General features: G+C 47.6%; 1 protein-coding gene across 4 annotated transcripts in view; it reads right to left on the bottom strand.

The window, feature by feature from the left end:
* Positions 1 to 23160, bottom strand: part of LOC144168731 (dual oxidase maturation factor 1-like) — a 129264-nt gene that overhangs the window by 48003 nt on the left and 58101 nt on the right. For 3 of the 4 annotated variants that reach the window (XM_077697676.1, XM_077697675.1, XM_077697677.1), the window contains one exon: positions 16154 to 16273. The exons of the other annotated variant lie outside the window; for it this stretch is intronic. The gene's annotated coding sequence lies outside the window, so the exon portion shown is untranslated. The remainder of the gene's footprint in view (positions 1 to 16153; positions 16274 to 23160) is intronic. 4 annotated transcript variants of the gene reach the window in all.

Below are 23160 nucleotides of genomic sequence, written 5' to 3'. Positions count from 1 at the left end.
GGCGCGAAGATGAATCAGTGATACAAGTAAACAGCAGAAAAAATGTCCACATTCTTATGCACACAAGAAAGTGGCACAATTGCGCTTCATCCGAAGCGTTATTTTTTAAACACGAAAGTGTTTAATGCCGGGGCACACAAACCACACCGACGTCATACCCGTCACGGAAATGACATCACCAGAAAAAGTTACATTGGCGCGGCGGGGTGGGAAATGCCGTACCGACTGAGCCATAAGGTCATGCCGCCGTAGCTGTACGAACGCTCCGGATGTCCTTCCCTGTAACTTGTTCACTCAGATGGTGCTGCCGTCTTGGAAAGGTGAAGCGAAATAGTGCCTCATGACAGTAATGAGCGCCTATAGTTGGCGCATCGGTAGGGCAGCGTGTAGCAGCGGCAACTGCAGTGTTTACCCGTCCGCCGCCTACGTGGAACGCCGCTCAGCTTGTGGAAAGCCGCCGCCGCGTTCCACAAGCTGAGCTCGTCGCAACGCAAGCGTCTCGCGTAAACGCCACGCAGCAGGACCAATGTCGTCACACCCTTGCCTATGCGCCCCGCCAGCAGGACGTCGCTCGCCAAGCACACCCACAAGCTGCTGCCGACCCGAAAATCATGCTGCTTTCTCTGTAGAGTACTGTGACTTCACCAAACGATTCTGTGACAACCCGTTCGGTTCGGTTTCGTTCGCAGGGTTCGCGAGCGCCTGGGGTTTTAATCGGATTTACGCAATGCTCCGGCATGTGTAATTCTGTGTCTAATGTTCATGCATCTAACAGTGACATACAGACGAAATATAAATAGCGATGTGCAAGTTCATATCGATGCACAATAAACATTAAAGTGCTCTTGTGAAAGCATGTGTCACTTTTGAGTTTTACCGATTCCTTTGAAAGAAGGGTCAACCACATTTATTTATTTACAAATCAAGTCAAGTTTATTCGACATCAAAATGCCGATGTCGCGACCGCGGACAAAAACCCAGCAGAAGCGGCTTGACGGGGTCCATGCCCTTTAATGTATTTATAAAGCAAGCGTGTACACGTATACAAGAGGAAAAACAAAAATATATACATGAATCAATGTTGTTCAAAAATCCCAATCCTTCGCAGCAACACAATCAATTCATGTTAAACCCAAACTTCATAGCACAATGCAACAAGAGGCTTGCACAGAATCAATATGGTGGGCCACAAAAATGCGGAAAGCAATAATAAATACAAACACAACATTTCTCATTGATTAAGTGAATTAAACATGCGTGGTAACGGGTGGTAAAATAATTGTTTTGCGTAATTGGTACGTGGGTAGGGGACAAACCATGCTTTTGTATTACGTGTTTTATAAATGTTATGACATAGAGTCAGGTACGAAAGTTTTCTAAAAAACTTAAAATTTCTTTGGTTTCAGTGTTGTAGCTCTTACTAAGATTTTCAGGCATGCAGTACTTGAAGGGGCCGAACACCGAGCCTTTCGAAAATCGTTTGTGTGTGAGCATAATAAGCAGAATTTGAGACGGCTCGCACGGGTTTCTTTTGTGGTAGACGTGCTTTAGTTGTATTGGTTGCGGTCGCACGTCCCCAAATCAAGAAGCAGTAGTTAGGGTGAGAGAAGAAAAGGGAATGGTAAATTAACAATTTTGTGGCCCACCTTATTGATTCTGTTCAAGCCTCTTATTACGTTAAGTTTCGTTTCAATATAAATTTTTCGACCGTAACCTTCTGAGGAAACCAAAGACGCGTGCAAGTTTGCTCGAAATATTATCGATGTGTTTTTTCCGTGTTAAGTGTTCCTCGGAACAACCACCAATGCTTTTCACATAAAGGACAATTTCGAGGCTGGAAGCAGCAATGCAGATGCTGTTGCTATTACTTGCTTTATAATTTAGTGGCTTAAACAGCAGTGCTTTTGTTTTAGATGTGTTTACCGTTAATGAATTACCTGTGCTCCGATTATCCAATTTATTTAGTACATTGTTTGCATCACACAATTTTTTCGTGGTATCTTGACCAGAAAGAAGTATGGTGAGGTCGTCTGCAGAAAGAACAAATCTGCCAGAGTCGTCCATAATCATAATAATAAAGTAATATAATGATAATATAAAGTAAAAATAATAATGGCCTGAGGATGCTCCCCTGGGGTACTCCTAATTTTACTGCCTTATAATCAGATGCTTCAGTGGCGATCACAACAGCCCGGCAGCAGAATTTAACGTAGCTTTCTAGCAAAGTAAAATATTCTCCTCTAAAACCGTAATGCTCGAGCTTTTTAGTGATATAGCATGTTCAATTCAACCGAACACCTTCGAGAAATCTACAAAGACTCCTAATGCTGCCACTTTATTCTCAATTGCCTGCAGAATTATTTTTTGTGTGCCGCTACAGTGAAGCTTGAACATTACTTAGTTATACTACTACTGTCCCAATCCTACTGTCCATTCCCTACCCACATGGCTTTATAGCCTCCTCCCTGAAATAAAGTCATTCATTCATGTGTTAAAAGCGCAGATACGGTTGAAATATCTTTTCTAAATCCGAACTGTGATTTAGTTCTTATAAAAAGCGAACCAATGTGCACTTAATTGGTCAGATTTGAATGTCATCGGCATCACATGCCTTACTGTTAGGAAAGGTTGAGAACGTGCGAAAGATTTCATTAGCATCAGTTGGGAATAGGAACGCGCTACTAGAGTTACTGGGTGGTAAATATTGCAAGAGCTGTTATCGAGACATACAAAAAATTGTTAAATGCGTTTGCCAGCCGCGCACCAGACGACGGTGGGCCGTTCAGAATAAGTTTTGACCCCTCCGCATGTTCCTGCTTTCGGCCAAGTACACTGTTTTCTTTTCGACAGAACAGCAGTTTTTCTCACGACTTCAGCGTTGAAAAGATTAAGATGGTAAGCTCGGTTAGCCTGCCTGAGGGTGCACTAAACTTCTATACACCCTTCTTGGCCGAAAAGGGTGTAAGAATCTTGTCCCATGGCGAACACCTTTCAAAGGTGTTTTGTCGAAAACAAGGTGTACAGATGGAAAAAGGGTGTTCGTGTGAACACACTGAGAAAAGGGTGTAAAGTTGCTCAACACCCTAAAACAAGGGTGTGGCCAGGGCAGCAGCTATGCGTGGCAATTTGAATCGGCGGAGTGCGCAGCATTAAAAACGGTGGGCACCGCCCCCAAACAACCGGCACGTGCGGTGGGGAACATGAACATCCAGCAGCGCGCAGGCGCCGGACGCTTGTGACAGCTATAAAAGAACGTTGCATCTAGAGCACCTGGGGGCCAGTCAGCTACGAAATGCGTGATACGGAGGTGCTGCGATACCAAGGACCAAGGAGCGGTGAATAAACATGTTCATCTGATATGTGGTCTCAGCCTCTGCTGACTACCGGGTAGCAGCAAGGTCGTAGTTCGCTGCAGTGGCGCCCGACGTGGGTTTTGCTACACGTTCGTGAGTACAGGCTGTGATTTGAAAGCCCTAACCGCTTTGCAGTATTTTCCTTGTGTTTTCCGTGCCTGCGCAGAACGGCTAGGATTTATTTCTTGGTCGCGCGTTTCTGGAAAACGCTGAGTTGAACGTTTAGGATTTGCGCACTTGGGATGGTTCTCGCTCGTGGGCAAAGCTATGTTTTAAATGCAGAGCATTTTAGTAACTCACGATGTCACCCGCGTTGGCGTCCGTAGTCCGCACCCTACACTATATAAAGAAACAATACCTTCCGGCGCCAGGTTTCGATCCCACGACTCTGCGGGCGGAACGCAAGGCACACGGCACTTTACCGACTGCTCCACGGAGCCGACACAAAATGGAAGGTTACGCACGCGCCTTATATCCTTGACTCATTCAACCGTCGGCCACAGGTGCGCCCTCTCCCCCGCGTCCTCCTCGCCTTCTCTCCGCTCGCAACACCCACTCTCGCCGCGTTCGGTTCGCGTTCATGTGGTGGCGCGATTTCGGCGCTATAACACTCTCTCGCGAAGGGCATTGGATTGGAATCGATTGGATTGGCTTGGCTTGGCTTGGATTGGATTTGGATTGAGTTGGATTAAAGTGGATTGTGTTGGATTGTGTTGCGTCATAGCCGCGCCACGTTGCGTCGTAGCCTCTCCACGTTGCGTAATAGCCGCGGCAGGGGGTTCACGGCACGTTTCACGTTTCACCATCGACTTCATCGACAATGTCTACGCTGGAAGACAACAATTACAACAACAACAACCAATACGTAATCCATAAGACTTGCAGGCACGCCCCCCGCGGAAATGCTCTGCATTTGATCGTGCCCCTCGCGAGGGGGATGTTTTGATTTTTTTGCTCAATCTCGGGCCGTGGAACGTTCGATGTTAATGAACGCCCAGGCAATGAAACGCCGCTGTAGGAGCTGTTTTTCGGTTACAGAGACTGGACACCGCTTTTATTAGCGGAGTTGTTTAGAGGCGCGGCAATGACCGGTGATGATGACGTCTCGCCAGACGAAGGTTCACCGCTTGGCCGACAGATGGCGCCACCGCCAGGACGGCTGTCCTGTGCAAGACGTCAACACGCGCCGCGCGTCCGCCGTTAAACTCGCTTTGGTGGACTAGGACCCGCTTCGAGCACGCACATACCGCGGCGAATGGCGTTGTGAGTGACCGCCGCCTTAGCGGGTTGGTGGCTGCCAGCGTGCCGAAGTTCGCAAATACCACTGCCGTAGTCATACGAAAGCTTGCCGCACAGGATCGTGAGGGGCCGTAATCCCTTGGCCGTACGCAACCGCCGCCAGCTCGCAACCTTCGCACCCTTCCGCAGGCCCAGGAGTACTCTGAAGACGATGCGACGGCCGCCCCTTGCGCGATCTTGGATAGTGCGGCGGGATATCTCGTTAGTACGAACCACACTTCAACAAATTTCGCAAATTTGCAAAAATTTTCAAAATCCCCGCAAGACTGCCTATGTTTGTAAAATACTTCAGAACTACGAATTTTAATATCGCACATATTTCAGAATAACACCCGCAATTTATTTTCTCCTGTATAGTAAGGAACATTAGTATTAAGAATTCGGGTGAAGTAGCAGCACCGCAAGTCTCGCGTGAAACCGAACCGCCGTTTGTGTATGTGCAGTAACTAAGTACAGTAGCTATCACCATCACCATGTTCATTGCCATCGAAAACTCTAGCTTAATGTGCGGTAGCCTAGCCAACAAAGCCGCCTTTGCCCCTTTTCTCTCTCCGCTGCTTTGGGCGCCCGTCGGTGGGCCGTTCGTTGTTCACGCCATTCACTTGTGCGCACAGGTATCTCTTTGCTGTAAGTGATCTTGCTGAGAAGTTTGTGAGATGTCCAATGATGGAATGCAGCTAGCGACAGAGCCAAGAAGAAGCGAAAACAGTCATTGTCCCGACGCGAGCGAAGACGACTGTGAGTCACAGAACACAGAAGAAGATGAGATATCTTTAAACAGTGATGCTTTAGTGCACATCAACAAAGATCACACTTCCTTCGCTCGGTGCAATGATGTACCCGATGAGGTATTGCGCAAAGTTAAATCCGTCGTGCGTGTAGCACACGCCAGAGGAACATAACTGATTTTTTTGTTTGTTTGTTTGTTTTTTTCTCTGCTTCTGAACGATGAGTGCAGGTGAGAACCAAATCATAAAAGTTCGCTCCGTAACCACCATTAGAAATTCCCAGGCAGCAAAGGAAGGTAACGCTGCCCCGGAGATGGCCGACCAGCAAGGTAGATTGTGTTCAATGCTGGACACAGTCGCGAGCCTTTGTGACAGCGTTACTCAGCGTCTAACTTGCCTCCTGAACCGACAACGACACGACCACAGCAGGCCGTCCCGACATACAAGGGATACGATGACCCCCAATCCGTTAGAGATTTCCTCGATAGGCTGGTTGTCTACAAGTCTGCTTCCGGGGCATCGGAGCAGCACATGCTGACCCCGGTGTTGCCACTGGCACTGGTGGGATCCGCAGCCTGTTGCTTGTGGCTTATGAATCCAAGCATGACCTTATTCGATGAACAGCTGAACACCTTTTGCACACCCTTCAACACCCTAAGAAAAACCAAGGGTGTTGAAGTTGATCAACACCCTTTTTTTCACACAAAAAGGGTGTAGAGCTAGGAAAAGGGTGTTGAGATTCAAGAAAAAGGGTGTAAACGCCTCCCAACGCCCTGTTTCCACTTTGATACACCCTTTTCGGCTAAAAGGGCGTAAAAAAGTTTTTTGTGTAGGTCACAGTACAGTTGAACACGGATATATATCGAACTCCAAGGGGATTGCGAAATAGTTCGATATATCGATAATAAAATACCCTATCTGAAGATTACCTGACAAATCCGCACATCACTGAGAGCATTCAGAGAGTGACAAGAAATAGTTTTCTGTTTTGTTCCTTACAGCACGAAAAATTCGAACAGCGCGACGACTACCGCACTTTAGTTAACATGACAAAAGTCTGTGAGATTCGCTTGCCTGTTATTGCATTGGCGGGAAGCGCAAACTAACACGGGGTCAGAAGAGGAAAACAAAAATCTAGACTAGCCAAAGCTTTTGCTTTCTTCCCCTGTGCCAACGTTAGCCTGCGCTTTCCGTCAACTCAATGTATTACGATGGTAAACTCTCGCAAGCTTCCAATTTTGCGTGCTTCTTGTCCGCCAAAAATTTGACTTTCGGCTAATTTTGAGGGAAAGTGGGCCAAGAGATGCTGATGAAAGCATGGTCGGAGTAACGCCTACCCGTCTTGCAAAAGCGCTATACTGCCACCTGAAAACTTCTGCTAGCGGATAAGCCTCGCTATCCAAACAAGGAATATCGCAGCCTGAGTGTTCAGACTGAAAGAAAGTGACATCAAAATTGTGTTTTTAGGACCTATTTTGATCCAATGTGTACGTGAAATCTCATAAAAGATTACGCCCGAAGTAAGAGTGATAAACGTGTTGTCGATTATGACGAATAGCGCCATTCACCGCATCACTTTTGGTTTCGGCCGCTGAAACCCAGGACAGGAGCGGGGCTTCTGAAACAACATGGCATCACATTTTTCTCTACAATCAAGGTGGCATCCTTGTCATTGACTTAAAAAACGAGCACAGCAGCTTTTCACCAACCGTCTTTTCCACTACACAATTAGAGATTAGTTCCTCCGCGTTCAGCCCGTTTGAAACTTCCCAGAGTTTGGGGGCCGGCGGGGCGAAACAATACGACAGACGCAGCAAGACCCGCTAACACGTTTTCTTTCTGTTGTACTTTTGCCGTGCACGTGCTTGGCCTTTTCGTTCCCCGCTAATATGCGTGTCGCTCGCTGAGATGGAAGGGACAGAGCACATCGAGTTTGACCAGCAAGACGTTTCTACGCCACACAGTGGGGTTTTCGTCACAGATCAGCTGAGCCGCGCAGTTTCCGGGCCACTCGAATCTGTGTGGCTAATAATAATTTAAAATTGGTTCAGAGCGACGTTTGACGCTCATAACGGCGGGAAGGCATGGTGGAAATTTTATGAAGAGAATTAGGCAAGGTTTAGTAATCGAATGCTGGTGCCAGTACTTTATAAAAGCGCGCTCCAAAAGGATGGCCCTGTCCGCCCGTGCCGTATTTCTGCCTTCCTCAAGGAAGCCTAGGAAATCCTGGGGCCTTATTTTCGTCACATTTTTATTTCGCCCAATATAATTCTTTCTTTAACTGAAGGTTAGAAATAAGGCGGCTGGTTGGTACGCACTGCTTTGGGTTATAATCAGCGTAACAGGTTTGCAGTCGGCGCCTTGGCATTGTGTCCCCTCAGAATTTCTTCTGCCTAAAGATATGCTTGTTCTCCTTAGTCAAGCGTTTTTGGAACCGACGTAAGCTAACACGTAAACAATTCGCCGATCTCGGTGAGCTTTCAGCCCAGAGGTAGACAGGGCCCGCAGCAACGGCTGTCCACGTGACCAAGCCAAAGTTCAGCATTTGGGGATTCGGGCTGCCACTTCGTGTTGGACAATCGGATCGTGTCCAGCAAAACGACGACGAGGGTGTTCCCGCGTCGCCGTGCCTTGCCCTCGTGGAGGAACAACTTGACAGGAAAATGCCGCTGCGCTCCGTTATGACGGCTGCCGCCTGACCACTCCACAAGAGGCCCGGCTCACTTAATGACGGCGCTGCCCACCGGAACACGCGCAGGGTGTACAAGCGGCGTTGACGGCATGCCTCGATACCGATTGGGCAGGGCGCTCGACGCTTCCCGCCGTACGAGGGCAAGGCCGTTACACGTGTACTGCCGCGCAGCCCGCGGCTGTCTTGGACGGCTCATTTCCGCTCGCTCGGGGCACGTGCCGGTGGTGGCCTGTTTAGGCCACAGTAGCGCGCTCCTGAACGCGCGCTCATGACTCAGTTTCGTGTTGCTGTCGCACAACCCGTGTTTCCGGCGTGCAAGGCAACAAACACGCAATCGATAACACTTCTCTTTAACAGGCACCCTGCACGTCTCAGCGCCACAGGCCGTTGCACGTCCCCATCGTAACAGCCCCCGGCATGGGCACCGCGGTTACAGCGGCTGCTGCAGCCGTTGTGAAAAGCTCTTTCCAAATTCGACAGCATCGACTCATGCCTCCTAAGCAGCCAGCCTCATTTTGGAGTGGTGCAAGTTTGCAGAAAATTCGTCCCATTCTCAGTTGCACGCCTTTCATTCATTTTAGCTCCATGGACATCTCTTAGGCACGAAAACTGATCACCCGGACGTTTTCCCGCCTGTCAAATTAAGGCTAGGGCATCCAGGGCATGGCGTTTAAGTCCCACGTAGCACGCCGATATTTATTTAAACGTTCGTTTAAACAACCGAAGAAGCGACAGGGCTGTCTGATTACAAGGCACCCTCCTGGCGACTGCGTGAAACGAAGCAGGTAACTGCCTAAACCGAACGCTTCGGGAAGTACCATTACGTTTGCACGATGGGAAGTTTCAATAATTAATTTTCATGCGACCACGTTCCTGGCATACGACATCTCGATTGCTACAAAGTTCCCTTTTGGTGACGTGTTCAGCTGTAATCTGTACCTATAAAAAGAAGTGCCCGAGTGACTGACTGACTGACTGACTGACTGACTGACTGACTGACTCACTCACTCACTCACTCACCAACGCCCAGCCTAAACGGTTAGATTTAGAGGCTTGAAATTTCACAAGTTTATTTGCGTCATTCAGTAGGTGCTCACTAAGGCGGGCTTTTCAGAAATTGCACTCCTTACCGAGGAAAAGGGCGAAATTGTGGTTTGGCGAATTCGTGATTTTCTCGGTCACCGATTCACAGATCGAAGCTATTTTTGCTGGTATATGTAGCCCTTACGAATATCTAAAAAGTAGTTTTTGGATTTCGCCCTAACCTACACCCGCGAGGTGATTCCGCATTCGGGAAATAAAATGGTGTTTCTAAAGATTCTCAAATAAACCTTTCACCGATTCAGTTATCCAACTGATTTTTGTTAGCGTATGTTACTCATACAAATGCACAGAAACGTTTTTAAGGATTTCGCCCTGCGACGCCGCTAAAAGGGCCAAATTGCTTTTTACAAATGACACGGCTGACGAGCCAAAAAGGCCTAATAGGTTATGTACACGTCTAGCCAAACTACTCTTTTAAACTGCTACAGATTTCAAGGGCACATTCTGATTACGATGTTGGAGGTCCATGTTTCTGAAAATGTGAAAAATTTCACCATGAAGAGAGTGAAAAGCGGTAAAATTGTTTTTCAGATAATTTTTTTACCGCCCGCCATTTCAGATATCGAACTGGTTTTTGTTGAGATAGGCAACTCGCTCACTTATCTTAACACTGTTCTACAACATTTTTCAATGACACCCTCCTAATAGAGGCAAGCAGGATTTCGGGAAACACTGTTTTTACACATTCGTAAATAACCACACAGCCAGTTGGCATCTCCCATTTGTTTTTTCTTGAAAATGTTACCCATTAAATTGCCAAAAACAACTTTCAGGATTTTGTCCTAACATGCGCATAAGAAGGCCAGCGAGATTTTTTAATCTGCATCCTTTTGAACGTAAAATTCACTAGAGTTTTCCCGCGTTCGCTTAGCGGTCGCCATCTGTTGACACCTTCGGCAACTACGCGTTTCCGGTAGGAGCTGGTATCATATAACATAAATGTAAAAAAGATGTACCAGTAAAAAGCGCAAAGGTTAGCCCTCAGCATCTGTTGGGACTTTTTGCAGCCCCGTGCCTCCCGTAAGGAGCCCATGTTACTTATGATAAAACTGTACCGATGAGCATCGTTCATATCTTCTGAGATAGCACTTCCAACGAGGAAGAATACACCTCACCCAGCCGGCCTCCATCATGTGCTCCCAGCGCAATCTCGGGCAGACTTCAAGTTGTGTTTTCAACCTGAACTCATACTCGTATCATATTAAGAGTGCAAGCAAACCAAGCTCCTCCTTCTTCCATGAACTTTTGCCAACCTTGAGCTGTGGGAGAACCTGGTGACTAACAGCGATCTGGATGTCCAGACAATACTTCCTCCAGAGTGAAAGCTGCCCACTCATCACATGGCTTTCTGAAATTGGGAACCACTCCTACTTCGCCAGCTCAAATTTTTTTTCACGCACTGATCCACTCGCACGAGCGCGCCATCTTGGTGTAATTTGTTTAGCGAGAGTTGCAGTAAAACTCGAGTGCCAGTCGTTTCATATTACCACGACGCGCCTGCAGTTGGAGCGCATGTACTGACAGCAGGCAGGCGCTCCCGAGTGTGTACCATTTCCCAATGAAGTAGCCTAATATGGCGACTAAAATATAAACGAACTTGTGTTATACCCATTGCTGTCCGCAATATAATGGCCCACCCGGGCACCGCCGGGTACTACCGCTAGTGTTTAAATCAAACCTCTCCAATCTTCGCATTTATTCATGTGTTGCTCTTTCGATGCTCGTGCACTTGCGCCACTGTTAGACAGCAGTAAGTCTGCTCTCTACTACATATGTTTCGCCTATATACAACAAAAATTCTCACGTGACGCATTGGAGCTTCTCTAAAATAAAACCCTACAAATGATTTGTTGAGCTGTAGGCGGCCGATGAGGCAGCGTGGCCCAGCCACCGTTTATTGAGGCTGCGACGGCTATGCCGCGGTGCCGCACGGCAGCGGACGCCACTCCAGTAAGGCTGACAAACGTATCAATCCAGCCTGGGTACCCGAGATGTCCTGAACGGGAGAGTCTTTTCGACGCTGCTGTGAGTTTTTCGCCTTCTCCGGCTCTCTAAAATTCCAAAGCGGGGTGGGCAGCCGGCTAAGCGCCACGACGGGTACGCCCACCCCGCAGTGCCACTACGCCACCACTCCGCTCCTGCCGGCGAAGCGTGCGTAGGTGCGCTGGGCCTCCCCGCTGCGCTAAGCCTAGGCCTGGTCGCGCGCCGGGCTAGACTTCACCATGGATTCCCCGGCCATTGCCAGCCACTGAATGTCTGCAGCGCTTCCACACTATTGCTCCCATCACCCTGCGGACCTGGAAACAGGGCACGAAGACTCTGGTCCTCGAAAGTTATCCGATGACTCCACTGGCATTGAAGAACGGCCGCCACGTACAGCTCTTACGTGGACCGAAGTTGTACGCCGTAGCAGCCACAGGCGCCTCCGACAAAAGCAGTCCCAACTTTTTGGTCAACCTTCCTGCCACGTTCACGTGAGCCTGCCGAGAATTTGCTCCAGTTCGTTGATATTTTCCAGTTCGTTGATATTTCCAGTTCGTTGATATCCAGTTCGTTGATATTGAAAGCACCTTTGATATTTCGGGCAAAGCATGCTTTCCGCACTGGACAAACAGAGTAGAACCGTGGTCCTGAAAATTAATATGCAGAAAACAAATGTAATGATCTATAACCTCGGGACACCGCAGAGGTTTCAGATAGGGGGCGAGGCAGTGGAAGTGGTAAGCGATTATGTCTACTTAGGCCAAGTTGTGACCCCAGATCCCAACCATGAGGCAGAGATAATAAGAAGGATAAAAATGGGTTGGAGTGCATACGGCAGACATTCTCAGATAATTAATGGCGGCCTACCACTGTCCCTGAGGAAGAAAGTGTATGACAGCTGCATCTTAATAGTACTCATCTACGGGGTAGAAACTTGGAGGCTCACTAAGAGGGTTCAACTTAAATTGAGAACGACTCCACAAGCAATGGAGTGGAAGATGATAGGTGTAACATTAAGGGACAAGAAGAGAGCGGAGTGGGTCAGGGGACAAACGCGTGTTAAGGACATCTTAAGTAGAAATTAAGAAGAAGAAATGGACGTGGACAGGGCATGTAATCCGAAGGCAAGATAATCGTTGGTCATTAAGGGTAACAGAGTGGATCCCTAGAGAAGGCAAGCGTGGCAGGGGGCGGCAGAAAGTTAGATGGGCAGATGATATCAAGTTTGCAGGGATAAATTGGTCGCAGTTAGCACAGGACCGGTGTAATGAGAGATTTATGGGAGAGGCCTTTGCCAGGCAGTGGGCGTAGATAGGCTGGTGATGATGATGATGATGGTGATGATTTAGGGCACCTGTTTGACATCATAGAGTGGCCGCAGTTTTTGCCGAGCCTGCATACTCTCCTTCACCACCGATCCAGCAGTAGCGCACTCCTGTCCCACAATGCTTGTAGTGCTGGTTCTATCCGCAGTTGCAGCATCGGACTGCATCGGGTTTCGGTGTGCCCGTAGCTGGCGCATCGACGACACTTTGGTGTGTAAGTGTTGTCATAAAGAGCATACCTTGTCCAGCCGACGTTCACATGTGTGCGCCCTTGTTGGCTACTTATGCCGGTACCTTGAGTTATATGATAGCTGTTTCTTCTTGATTTTCTACCCCCGTGGTTTTCCAGGATGTCTCTCTCTTCGCAGGTCGTTCCGTCAAGAATTTCCCCTGAAATGCCATCTTTGGTAATGTCCTCCTCGATGCCCACTGCCCTGCCTTGGGGTTGTTTATCCTTTGGAGCCTTCACCACCAGAAGCTTTTTTTCTCCTCTCTGTTTTGCATTACCTCTTCTAACTTCTGAATAGCTTCTTCGGACGTGATAACATTTCTTTGCTTCCTACGTCCCATAGTCACCTTTTTTATTCCCAAATCCTATGGGGCAATATTTTTTTTCTAAATGAGGCGTGCAACGCCATCTGTTCTTCAAGGTTTCAAGTTGGATTAAATAAATGTTTACACAATGCGCAATTGATGTTAGTACAGAAGGAGGTCCAGAATTAAAAACTGTCAGGAGGACCTCTTAGCTGAAATGTTCAGGACTTAGTTATTGTGGTGGCAGAGAAAACACAATACACAAAAATAAATTAAAATCATTAACATGTCAATGCCAGACGACGATAATTGAGGAATTCTAGTTGATAATAACATTATATATTGATGTGCAAGGTAGAGACACAAAAATTAGAAACTGTACAATACTAGATGAATACTAAAGGAATACGAATCCAAATGTTACAAACATCGGGATCAGGTTAGCGTACAGCAACCCATAAAATTCTAAGCAATCACAAAATTGAAAACAGGCAAACATTCGAAGTTAAATACGGAGTAAAGTATACAACCAGAAGGTAAAAGGTGCACAAACAAATTCAGTTATCTGAGTATATATTGAGTAAATATGTTTTCAAACACCTGGAAAATGTACGTTGAGGTTGTGATGAGATTGACGTGACTATGACAACGGAAGTGCGTGTTTCTTCCTTCTGGCTTCTATTTTTCTGGGTCGTTATATATACCTCTGGCTTTCCACCCCGTTCTCGCGCCAGAGCTCCCGCGTAGCTTTTGTCTGTCTGAAGGATGTGCCTCATCCCTCCTGCGATCCACTGTGGTGTGTCCTCACGAAAACATTAAATTTATGGTGGGCCGTTCTTTCCGCAAACGTGGTGGTGTGATTGAGGGGCATTGAGTCGTCGCCCAAAGTTTCTAAGTACGTCCCTCGTTTTTCGACACACTCCCCCTGCTTCACTTTTCCTCAATTTTCAGCTATATGTGCGAACCGCCAGTTTTATATCCCAAGATGCTGACCGGTGGTGCTGACTAGGAATTACATTAGCGTATTAGTGTAGGTTGCATATTGTTTACGTCTGTTATTTCTTGCTTGCGTTGCATCTTTATGTATGTACATATCCACTATAACAAATAAAAAAATAAATAATATTAGCTTGAGAAACACCTTTCCACCAAACATTGCCGCTGGTGTGCAGTAAATGCAAAGTGCAGTTGAAACCGAACATCCACTGGAGGGGTTCCCGCATACCTCCCAAAATCGCACTTAGCTGCAGCCACGTCCACGAACTTTCCGGCTGTGCAAGCCAATACGCACATTTTCGGAAGGAACGGCAAAATTCTCGCCTATTTAGAACTGAGAAAAAATATGCACGCTTTTATTTGCGATTCCGTGCTTCTCCACCTCGCAGGCTGCCAGATGATGATGTGCAGCAACAGCACTGACAGAACCGCGTCCATGAAACTAGGGAAGCTTCTTGGGGTCCCTGCTTGCAAACCGGGCTGGTGATGTCGACGACTCTCGGGGGAATACACTGAACTTGTCACAAAAGCCTCCTTCCAGACATGTTTTCTTCTTGTATGAGCGAACTGATTTACCGCGTAGGGCAGAGCTTCCGTGTACCTGCGCTACACGGAAGCTTTCAATTGCCAGTTGACTACTCACTCACAAGTGCAACCGCTATAAAGACAATGCGATACTCGATAGAAACCCCGTTCAAAAGCTTTGAGAGGGCCTCTTGGGAGGTATTAGGTACTACGGAAATTTTCAGCGACCACAGAGAATTATGTTGAATGTAGCCTCATTTCTGCCCGTTAACGTTTTTCAGCAATTTTATTCTAATCAAATCTGCTTCGTCGTAATTTGGGGCCGTCAACTTGACAAATCACAAAGCAAGCAATCCAAGGGGCCATTTGAGGACTTTGAAAAAACGCAATTAAAGAAAGATGGGAAAAAATCTAGCCGCAGTTGTAAAACGCGCAGTAAGATAAACTTAGGAAATAAACCACAGCATCTCCAATTTATGTAATTTTTGCCCATCACAAATAACAGAGGCGGTGGCCTTCCCTGTTCGTCTTTGGATGATCACACACCGTGTGAAACATCAACGGAATTCGTCAGAGCTCTTTGAAAAAGCACCATTGACGTGCAAACATCGCACGAATAATACTCGGAAAAATGTTGAAGAAATGATCAGCGTACAATACACGTCTACAATACACATTCATGCTGCCAGTCGCGCTAAGAGGAAAATAAAGGCAGCGCTGTGTGTACTTCGGAAATTGTGGTTATTCTGCGACGCTCAGGATCACCACAATAGCTTAAAAATTACGACGTTAGTAACTACGGTCGGACACAAACGCGGAAGCTCAGAACGCGTAGACGCAGCTCTTGCGGCCGGCGGCCGTCGCGGTTCTTTCACCGGTGATCAGCGCCATGTCCGACGCTGTAGCGGGAGGGGAAACTAACGGAGTCGCCGGCGGAGAGGCGCATTTGGCGGACCAGACCTGCTTTCCATCAAGCAGCCGTGGTTTGGGCTACATGCAGCCTCAGCGAAAATTAATGGCAGCCTCTGGCCGCGCTTTTCTTAGGTAACGGACCTCAGGACACCGACTTTTTTCGTTTAATGGCGGTTGCGCCTCAAAGCAGTGCAGTCGGAAATAATTAAAGGAAGACTGCACTGACATTTCACCTCCGCCACATTTCTTTGGATGTACAGCACGGAAAGCAACTGGGACATGAGTGGTAGCCCCTTCTTAATCAGTTACACCGTTGTAAATACCTCCATTGAAGACGACGCTGCAAGTGCCGGCGCGTGACTCAATCAGCCATGAAGCAAACGTGACATGCGAGCCGGCCGGGTCCTTGGTCCTCCGACCAGCCGGGACAGCCTGTCGAGCTCTGCCTAGCGCACTTTTCCAAGGGCTGCCGCGAGCGTGGAGCGGTTGCGCTTACTAACTCCCGCCAACCAAGGGTCACCTTTCGAAATAGCGCTTAAGCTTGTATACGCGCAAGCTTCGGTGCAGCAGAGCGGAACAAGTTGCCGCACTGCCTAAACATGGCGCGCTCCCTTCTTCGCAAATTAAAGGTCGTAATCTCCACCACAGCCTGGAAGTCCACTATTTCTACATCGGAATGGAACGAACTGTCGTTCTTCTTACCAGTGCTGCGGCGCCCGCTGGAGGCGCGGCAGCAGCCCTGTCTGCACACCGACGTCAGAAAGCCCGCGCGCGGCGCTGTTCCCAGCACGATGGTCGAAGCGGCTGGCGGGAGCAGGAGGCCTGCAAGGAGAGACCCGGCTTGATTAAAGACTCGCGCGAGCTAGCGCAATGCATGCTGCCACGCAGTTGCAATGAGCCGCAATAACAACATGCAAACTAAAACGGCGTGATGTGGACCCACTCTAGAGCGCCACTGTAAGGCTTGATGTAAGGCTTACAGATGAACGAACCACATGGAAATCCATGGTGTACGCAGTACATTATCTTGCCTTAACACCCCCAACCGATAAAGAAGTACTCGACCGCTGGGCCTCGAAATCGACACTCGGTACACATTCGCCACGTGGCGCCTGCGGGGGGGGGGGGGGGGGGGGGGGGGGGGGTAATAGACAGTAACTGCGCACTGTGCACAGAATTTATTAGTGTAGCCCAGTTAAATGACAAGGGAAGATAGAAGGTGTCATAAAAAGGCACGGTGAAAAGCCCTTCAAACTTGGTCACCCATCACTCAGACTTTCCACATCGCCTCTGAGGTCAGGTGTGAAAAGGCGCCGCCACTCTCTAAGCTTTCTGTACGTTTCTGTGCCCGACTAAAAAATTTCGCTCCAATCTACGCTGTGAAATTCGTTGAAAAGCAAAGCTTTAAACGGCACCCACATCCATTTCCCATGCGACGTCACTTGAATTCACACACGTGGTTCTGCAACAAGAGAAACCAGATATTCAACCAGCCGTTAACTGGAATTCGCGGGGGTGACGGACGCCGTCGCTGTAGCCCGCCGTCGGTCGGCAGAAAGAAAACCGAGAGGAGCGTCTTTCGAAGGGTGAGACAGCGTAACCTAGCCATCCTGATGTGCTAGCTCGGAGCTACTTCACCGCGCGACACAAGCGCAAACACAGAAACAATTCGGCATGTGACCTTAGTGACTCCCATTTATACCGATTGAAACTAGTTAGTAGCAAGTTTCAGAATTGCCAGCAAGCTGAGAGAACTTTTATAATCGCTATTGATCAGAACCAGTTGCTCCTTTCGCCGTTTGTAATACCTGTTAAAACCCAACCGAATCGGTATTCATCAATTACAAAACGGAGTCCCATTCTTGGCTAGCAGTAAGCAAAATGTAGCTTTTCTCTAGCGGCCAGATGTCTGTACGTGGTATCTACATTTTGTTTTCTCGCCCTGCAAACCAATCTTAGTGTATCTTTGCCGTACGTCCACTCAATTCTGTCGGGTCCGGGTTACCCAGAAGGTGCTGTCGAACAAGTTAATCAAGCTGTTCGAAGGAAGCGGGCAATGGACACGAAGCTGCTCCAAAACAAACCTAAAACTACCGTCGCTAAAGCAGACGGCGAAGCCGATGGATTGGCTCCCGCCATGGTTCCCACCGTCACGCCGGTCGCCGCGCAGAGAACGCAGAGCGCGCGTTCGCCGCGCAATCTACACTGTGCCGTGTGAGTGCAAACCTCCCTCCTCCTTTTCAGCCGCGTTAGAAGTTTGGTGTCCTGCACGCCACGAAGGAACCGTTTGCTGGTAGAGGTAGAAAGCTTTGCTTTAAAAGCGTAGTCCGTAGTGCTTTAAAAGCGCAGTGCGAAGGGAAACTTTTATTTAGAAGTACTTTCACGATTACTCACTCATCGTTGTCAAAATGTACAATGGAGTGAAAATTTAAACAACAGCGCTTAAACGGGACAGTAGGGCCCCCTGTCATGTCACTCATCTGTCCCGATTAAGCGCTGTTGTTTAAATTTTCCCTGTGCACCAACAAGTCCGCACTACCACACTTTTTCAGTACAATGGGTCGCTCCTGATAGTGCTACTTGAAATTCGAAATTTATACTCCGCAATGCCGTAGACGAGGCTCCAAGATTAATTCAGGCAACCTGCGAATATCGACAATGGCGAATATCGACAATGAGAACGGATCGGGTGCCCCCGCCCGGTCGCCACAGTTTCCACAAAGTCACGTCAAGCGCGTCAAGAAAAAAATGCTTTCAGTGGTCAAAATCGAACCTGGGTCTCCCACGTTATGAAGCCGACGTCTATCTGATTCGCCATTCCGAAACTGTCGAAACAGTTTGGATCCTGTACTTGGACTATGACAAAGGTTACATGGGATGATGGGAGAAAGCTTGGCGCTTTAATCATCTTTCTCTTAAAAAGGGCTTTAATTTTTTTTTCTTTGTCTTTGGCTTCGCCCAGTGTAATGCTCGAGCGCAGAAAAGTTTCTTACTTTGTAACCAGCAAATGGACCGGTGTACGGAACTTATCGTGAGCTGACGATCTCCCGAACGGCCACGCCGTGTGAGAAACCGGCGGCCCTGTTTGCCGTGACGCACTGCGTGCCTAATGGTCTACTCTGCATCCCACGCGTCGCAGAGTGCGCTAGCGGCCAGCAGAACGAGCAAGCAGTAAGCGTTCTTGAAGGCCTACCAGAGTCATATGAAAACAGACCAGGTCGGCGAGTGCGCTGTAACTCATGGTTCGGGGACGCTACGCGCGGGAGCACGGTGCACGGGAGTAAAGGAGACCGGCTGTGAAACAGCGCACGAAGGAAACAACTGGCGGGAAGTTCAAGCGCTCATCAATCTGTGGAAGCCCCTCGCTACTACACATCACTGCGCCCGCCTGCTGTGCTTAGCATGAAAGTTCATTCTCCCTTGCAGCAATCTCACCGTATCACGCACGGAGCTTGGAAACAGCCAAGAGGGCGGACGCAAGCTACCACGGAAGCGACCATCGCCGTGCTGGGGGCGCGGCACCACGCTGCAGCAACCTCGTCAACGAGGCTAGCTAGTGCTCCCATTTTCCTGCGCTTTTATTGGCATGCTAGGCAGCGGAGCTAGGCAGCGGAGCTAGGCAGCGGAGCAGTTGTTGCTCGCCGTAGTGTGCGTAGCGTAATAAAAAAAGAACTGTGGTTGACTCCTCTGTCATAGGAATCGCTGAAATACGAAAGTGAAATGTGCAGCGAAATCTGCAGCGGAGCATGATTTTGAGGTCGGCGGTTGTCTTGCGGGTGTGCTTGGCGAGCGACGTCCTGCTGGTGGGTCGCTTCGGCAAACGTGTACTGGAGTCAGTTCCGTCACGGATATGACGTCAAGAAAATCGTGCTGTATTCAGGCATAAAACACTTTGGTTTTAAAATATAAAACCCGAAAACGAACAACCCGAAGTATCAGGTACGCTATAGTATAAAGGTGCTTCCCCACAAAAAGGCACTGTGCGCAGGGGTGCACCCTTTGCAGGCCGTTTGCTTTGTACTGGCGTCACTTCCATGACGGATATGACGTAAATGATATCTTCGTGAATTTCGGAATAGAACACTTTCGCGTTTTACTAACGCGTCTTACTAACACGTAAGACTTGAAGGTAGCGAAGCGGTACGCAACCTTCACGACCATCACGACGGTTTTAAGTCCACTATGCCAGCCGATTTGCTTTTTCGCTGCTGCCGCAACTACCTTGCTCCATCATTGTAAAAGTGTGAGCTTCCTTCATGAATTGAAGTAGCGTAGAAGCAGCATAAAGCCCCCTTCTTTGTACGAGGGTAGCAAGGGTAGCGGGTTGGTCTCCAAAAACGACTCCGCCTGCATCACGTTTGTTTTGTCGGCACTTCAAGAGAACGTCCACAACTTCAGACACGCACTTGTCGGACTCTGCTTCGCCAGCCAAGATACTTGCCTCACCAAGCTGAGCAGCTCGGGCGCTGTCTTTTCTGGTTCGACGGCGAATTTCGGTCTTCTGGCCAACGCGCTATTTTTCCTACTCTCGGAAAAATAAGGGGGCTTTCTTGTTTTGAAGTAAAGCTCCATAAATCAAAAGCTAAATAAGCTATTTTGTCAGCCTTCAGATTCCGAGATAACATTTCCCTGAAAAAAGTCAGAGAAAAGGCAAAAAAATAAGTAAAAAGTTAAATCTTGGTGGTCTCTCAAAATCCCTAGAGAAATCGTTTGAGCCTGGATAAGTTCTTCAGTGCGAAAGCCCACAAGGTAGATATCCCTCTAAGGGTAATTGTATCTGAAAATGGAACTTGGAAAAACTGCATTGCGGTGTTTTTGCCTAAAAATTTAAACCGTTTCCGAGTACAAGAAATTGCGAAAATCGGACAAAGTCATTGAGTTTTTAAAGGCATCTAATGACAAAAGCTATATGGCATGCTCATTCAATATGAAATATTTTTTTTTACTCTTTAACGCATCGGGAACTTTACCTTGTGTTGAAGAGTGCACCGACAAGTACGGTTCCGTCACGTTTCAAAATAGCACAGGTGTATGAGTAGAACGATTTTCAGAGCTTTTAACGATGTGCCTAAACAAAACCTTCACAGCTTGAGATTATAAGCTTTATATTCCGTCTAACAGAGGATTTCAGAGCGCCGCTGGTGTCGATGGCTTTAGGTGCTTGCCATGAGCGTCAGTGCTCCACCATTTAGGAAACGGCATTGCCTGCTAACCATCAGCGTTCACTGAGCTTCACTAGCGTACACACATTGCATATAACGACAGCTTTCAGCCAGAAAAACCGGCATCAGCCATGGTGGTAAGCTGGCTGCAGGGCTGTCGGCGTATTCGGTCATGCCTTCGGGGAAGAGTAGCCAGCTGAAGGGCGTACGCGTGCAGGCGTCACGAGTAAGCGGTAAATCTCTCCCCCCCCCCCCCAACCTCGTTGCATGATGATGATAATGACTGTCTTTTTATGGCGCAAGACCATAAAAGGGCAAAGATTGCGAAAAGAATAAAGAATATATTATTGGCATATAAATTAAAATGGGTCAATAATGGTAAGTCGGATAATGATAGTCGGTTTTTGTCGGACGATCATGATAGTCGGCAGAGTTGTGATTACATTTAATGTTAAATTTGCTGCAAGTAATTAACTTGTAATAAATACTTTAAACGCACCTAATATGATAGTCGGCAGAGTTGTGATTACATGTAATGTTAAATTTGCTGCAAGTAATTAACTTGTAATAAATACTTTAAATGCACCTAATGGAAACGATGGGATCATCGGCTAAACAGAATGACGGATATGGTTGAATATGTTGTCTGCAGAGTTCCGGGAAGTGTTCATGTCGTGTTGTGTTGAGTGCCTTACAATTTATAAGAATGTGATTTAGGGATAGATGTTCTGCACACCTACTGCACAGGGAGGGGTCTTTGAGAGCCAGTGAGCAGCTGTGAGTGTGCTGCATGTGTGTGGCCTATCCGTAATCTGCATATGACAGCTTCGTTTGTTCGCTTGTGTTATTCAGTTGTGCATGGTCCCAAGTGTGGTTTTATTACGTGTAATTTATTGTACATCTGCTCGCTCCACCGTGCTTGCCGTTCGGGACGAAGATGCTGTCTGATGTGAGCCGTGAGTGGTAGTGTTGTTATGTAAGCTGTGTTCCTGTAGAAGCAGCCGCGGCGGCCCTTCCGTCGGCCAACTCGTTGCCAGCGATCCCAGCATGGCCCGGAATACAGTAAAGGACCACATGTTTACAGCGCAGACACATTAAGGTCCTTCTTCGTCCCTCGTGTGTCTGCGCTGTAAACATTCAACATGAACCAACAAGCCCGACTGGTTCTTAGCAAAGGAGCAGTTGAGGATTTTTGTCACACGCGAACATTATGGCATTAAAAACCCGATTGACCATGTGACAGGACCTGTAAGATGATAGTGCAAGAGCAACGCTCAGAGAATCTCTATAGATAATGGACTCTTGAATTTGATTTTGAAGAATGTGATGTAGAATGAGTAAACTTTCATGTCCTTCTGCTGAAAAAATGGTAGTGTGTACGCTTATGGTTCTGCACGCATTAAAGTTCGGACCACAAGACACCGTGTGGAGACTTTGGATGCATCTGGCTGGGCTTCCGGGCTGGACCAGTGATGTTCCGTACATTGAAGAAAAGTTCACATTTCTGCGTTCAATAATTCTCTGAATAACCTTTTCGCCAAAATTACTGCTGAAAATTCCCTGCAAAGGGAAAAATTCCTCGCAAAGCACATCACTGGGCTGGACCACTCGCCAAGCACTTCCCGACGGCAGCACCCTGGCCTCTCGGCGGCTCCTTCTGCGGTCACTGCCTACAAACTTCAAAGGTCACCACGGTTCCATCCTCAACTAGGAAGTCATCAACGGTAAACTGAGAAGCACCGTATTTAAGGACTCACCCACGAACTCGAACCATGAGGGCATTTTTGTTTGGCTTATATATGGTTAACTCTCTGTGCAATAAATGTTTTCTGTGTGACCTGTCTACTTGGTGGATTGACTTGACAGTCAACCTGCGAAGCTGTGACTTGCGGCCGGTGTTCGACGTGTGACGCTGCCCTACCTGAAGTATGAAGTTTATTCATCATCATTTCAAACATACATCACTTATCCAGTGGTTGAATGGAAAAGGGTGGTGAAAAGGCAAAAGAATGCCTGACAATGCACCGATCCCCGCCCAGACCACAATAATGCACAACACTCGGTGTGTTTGTCTAAAGCATAAATACATAGATTAAATACAATGAAATACACTAAGTATAGATATATAGCGAAGAAAGGATAAGGTATATATCCACATCTATAAGTGCACTCTTTACACATAAAAGCCCTTTAAAAAGCCGGTAAAAACAAAACCGCAGTTTTGAACAGTAGTGAGGAATTGAAAAATTTACCGCGCGTTTCAGCGAAGGGACACGAGATACACAATTCTTAAACAAAAAAAACAATATCATGTTTGAAGCGTGAGTAGATAAGCGTGTATCTTTTTTTTTTGAAAATTGCTGGTGATCGACTTTCATTCACTGTGCCGGTGGCCATGGTGTTTGAGTTTAAAAACGAAGGAATAAGGTGCGCTAGCTTTTGTCTACCGTAGTTGGTCCGAGTCCTCTGACTGTAATAGGTGGTTCTTCTAAAGTTATACATTTGTAGTTTCCGGGAGTAAGCATCATTGAATGTATCTGCGTTTGA

The sequence above is a fragment of the Haemaphysalis longicornis genome, unplaced genomic scaffold (genome assembly GCF_048455015.1).
Source record: "Haemaphysalis longicornis isolate Haplotype H1 unplaced genomic scaffold, Haemaphysalis longicornis Haplotype H1 scaffold_2, whole genome shotgun sequence".
NCBI classification, from domain to species: Eukaryota; Metazoa; Arthropoda; class Arachnida; order Ixodida; family Ixodidae; genus Haemaphysalis; species Haemaphysalis longicornis.
This window is presented reverse-complemented; position numbering and strand designations above follow the sequence as displayed.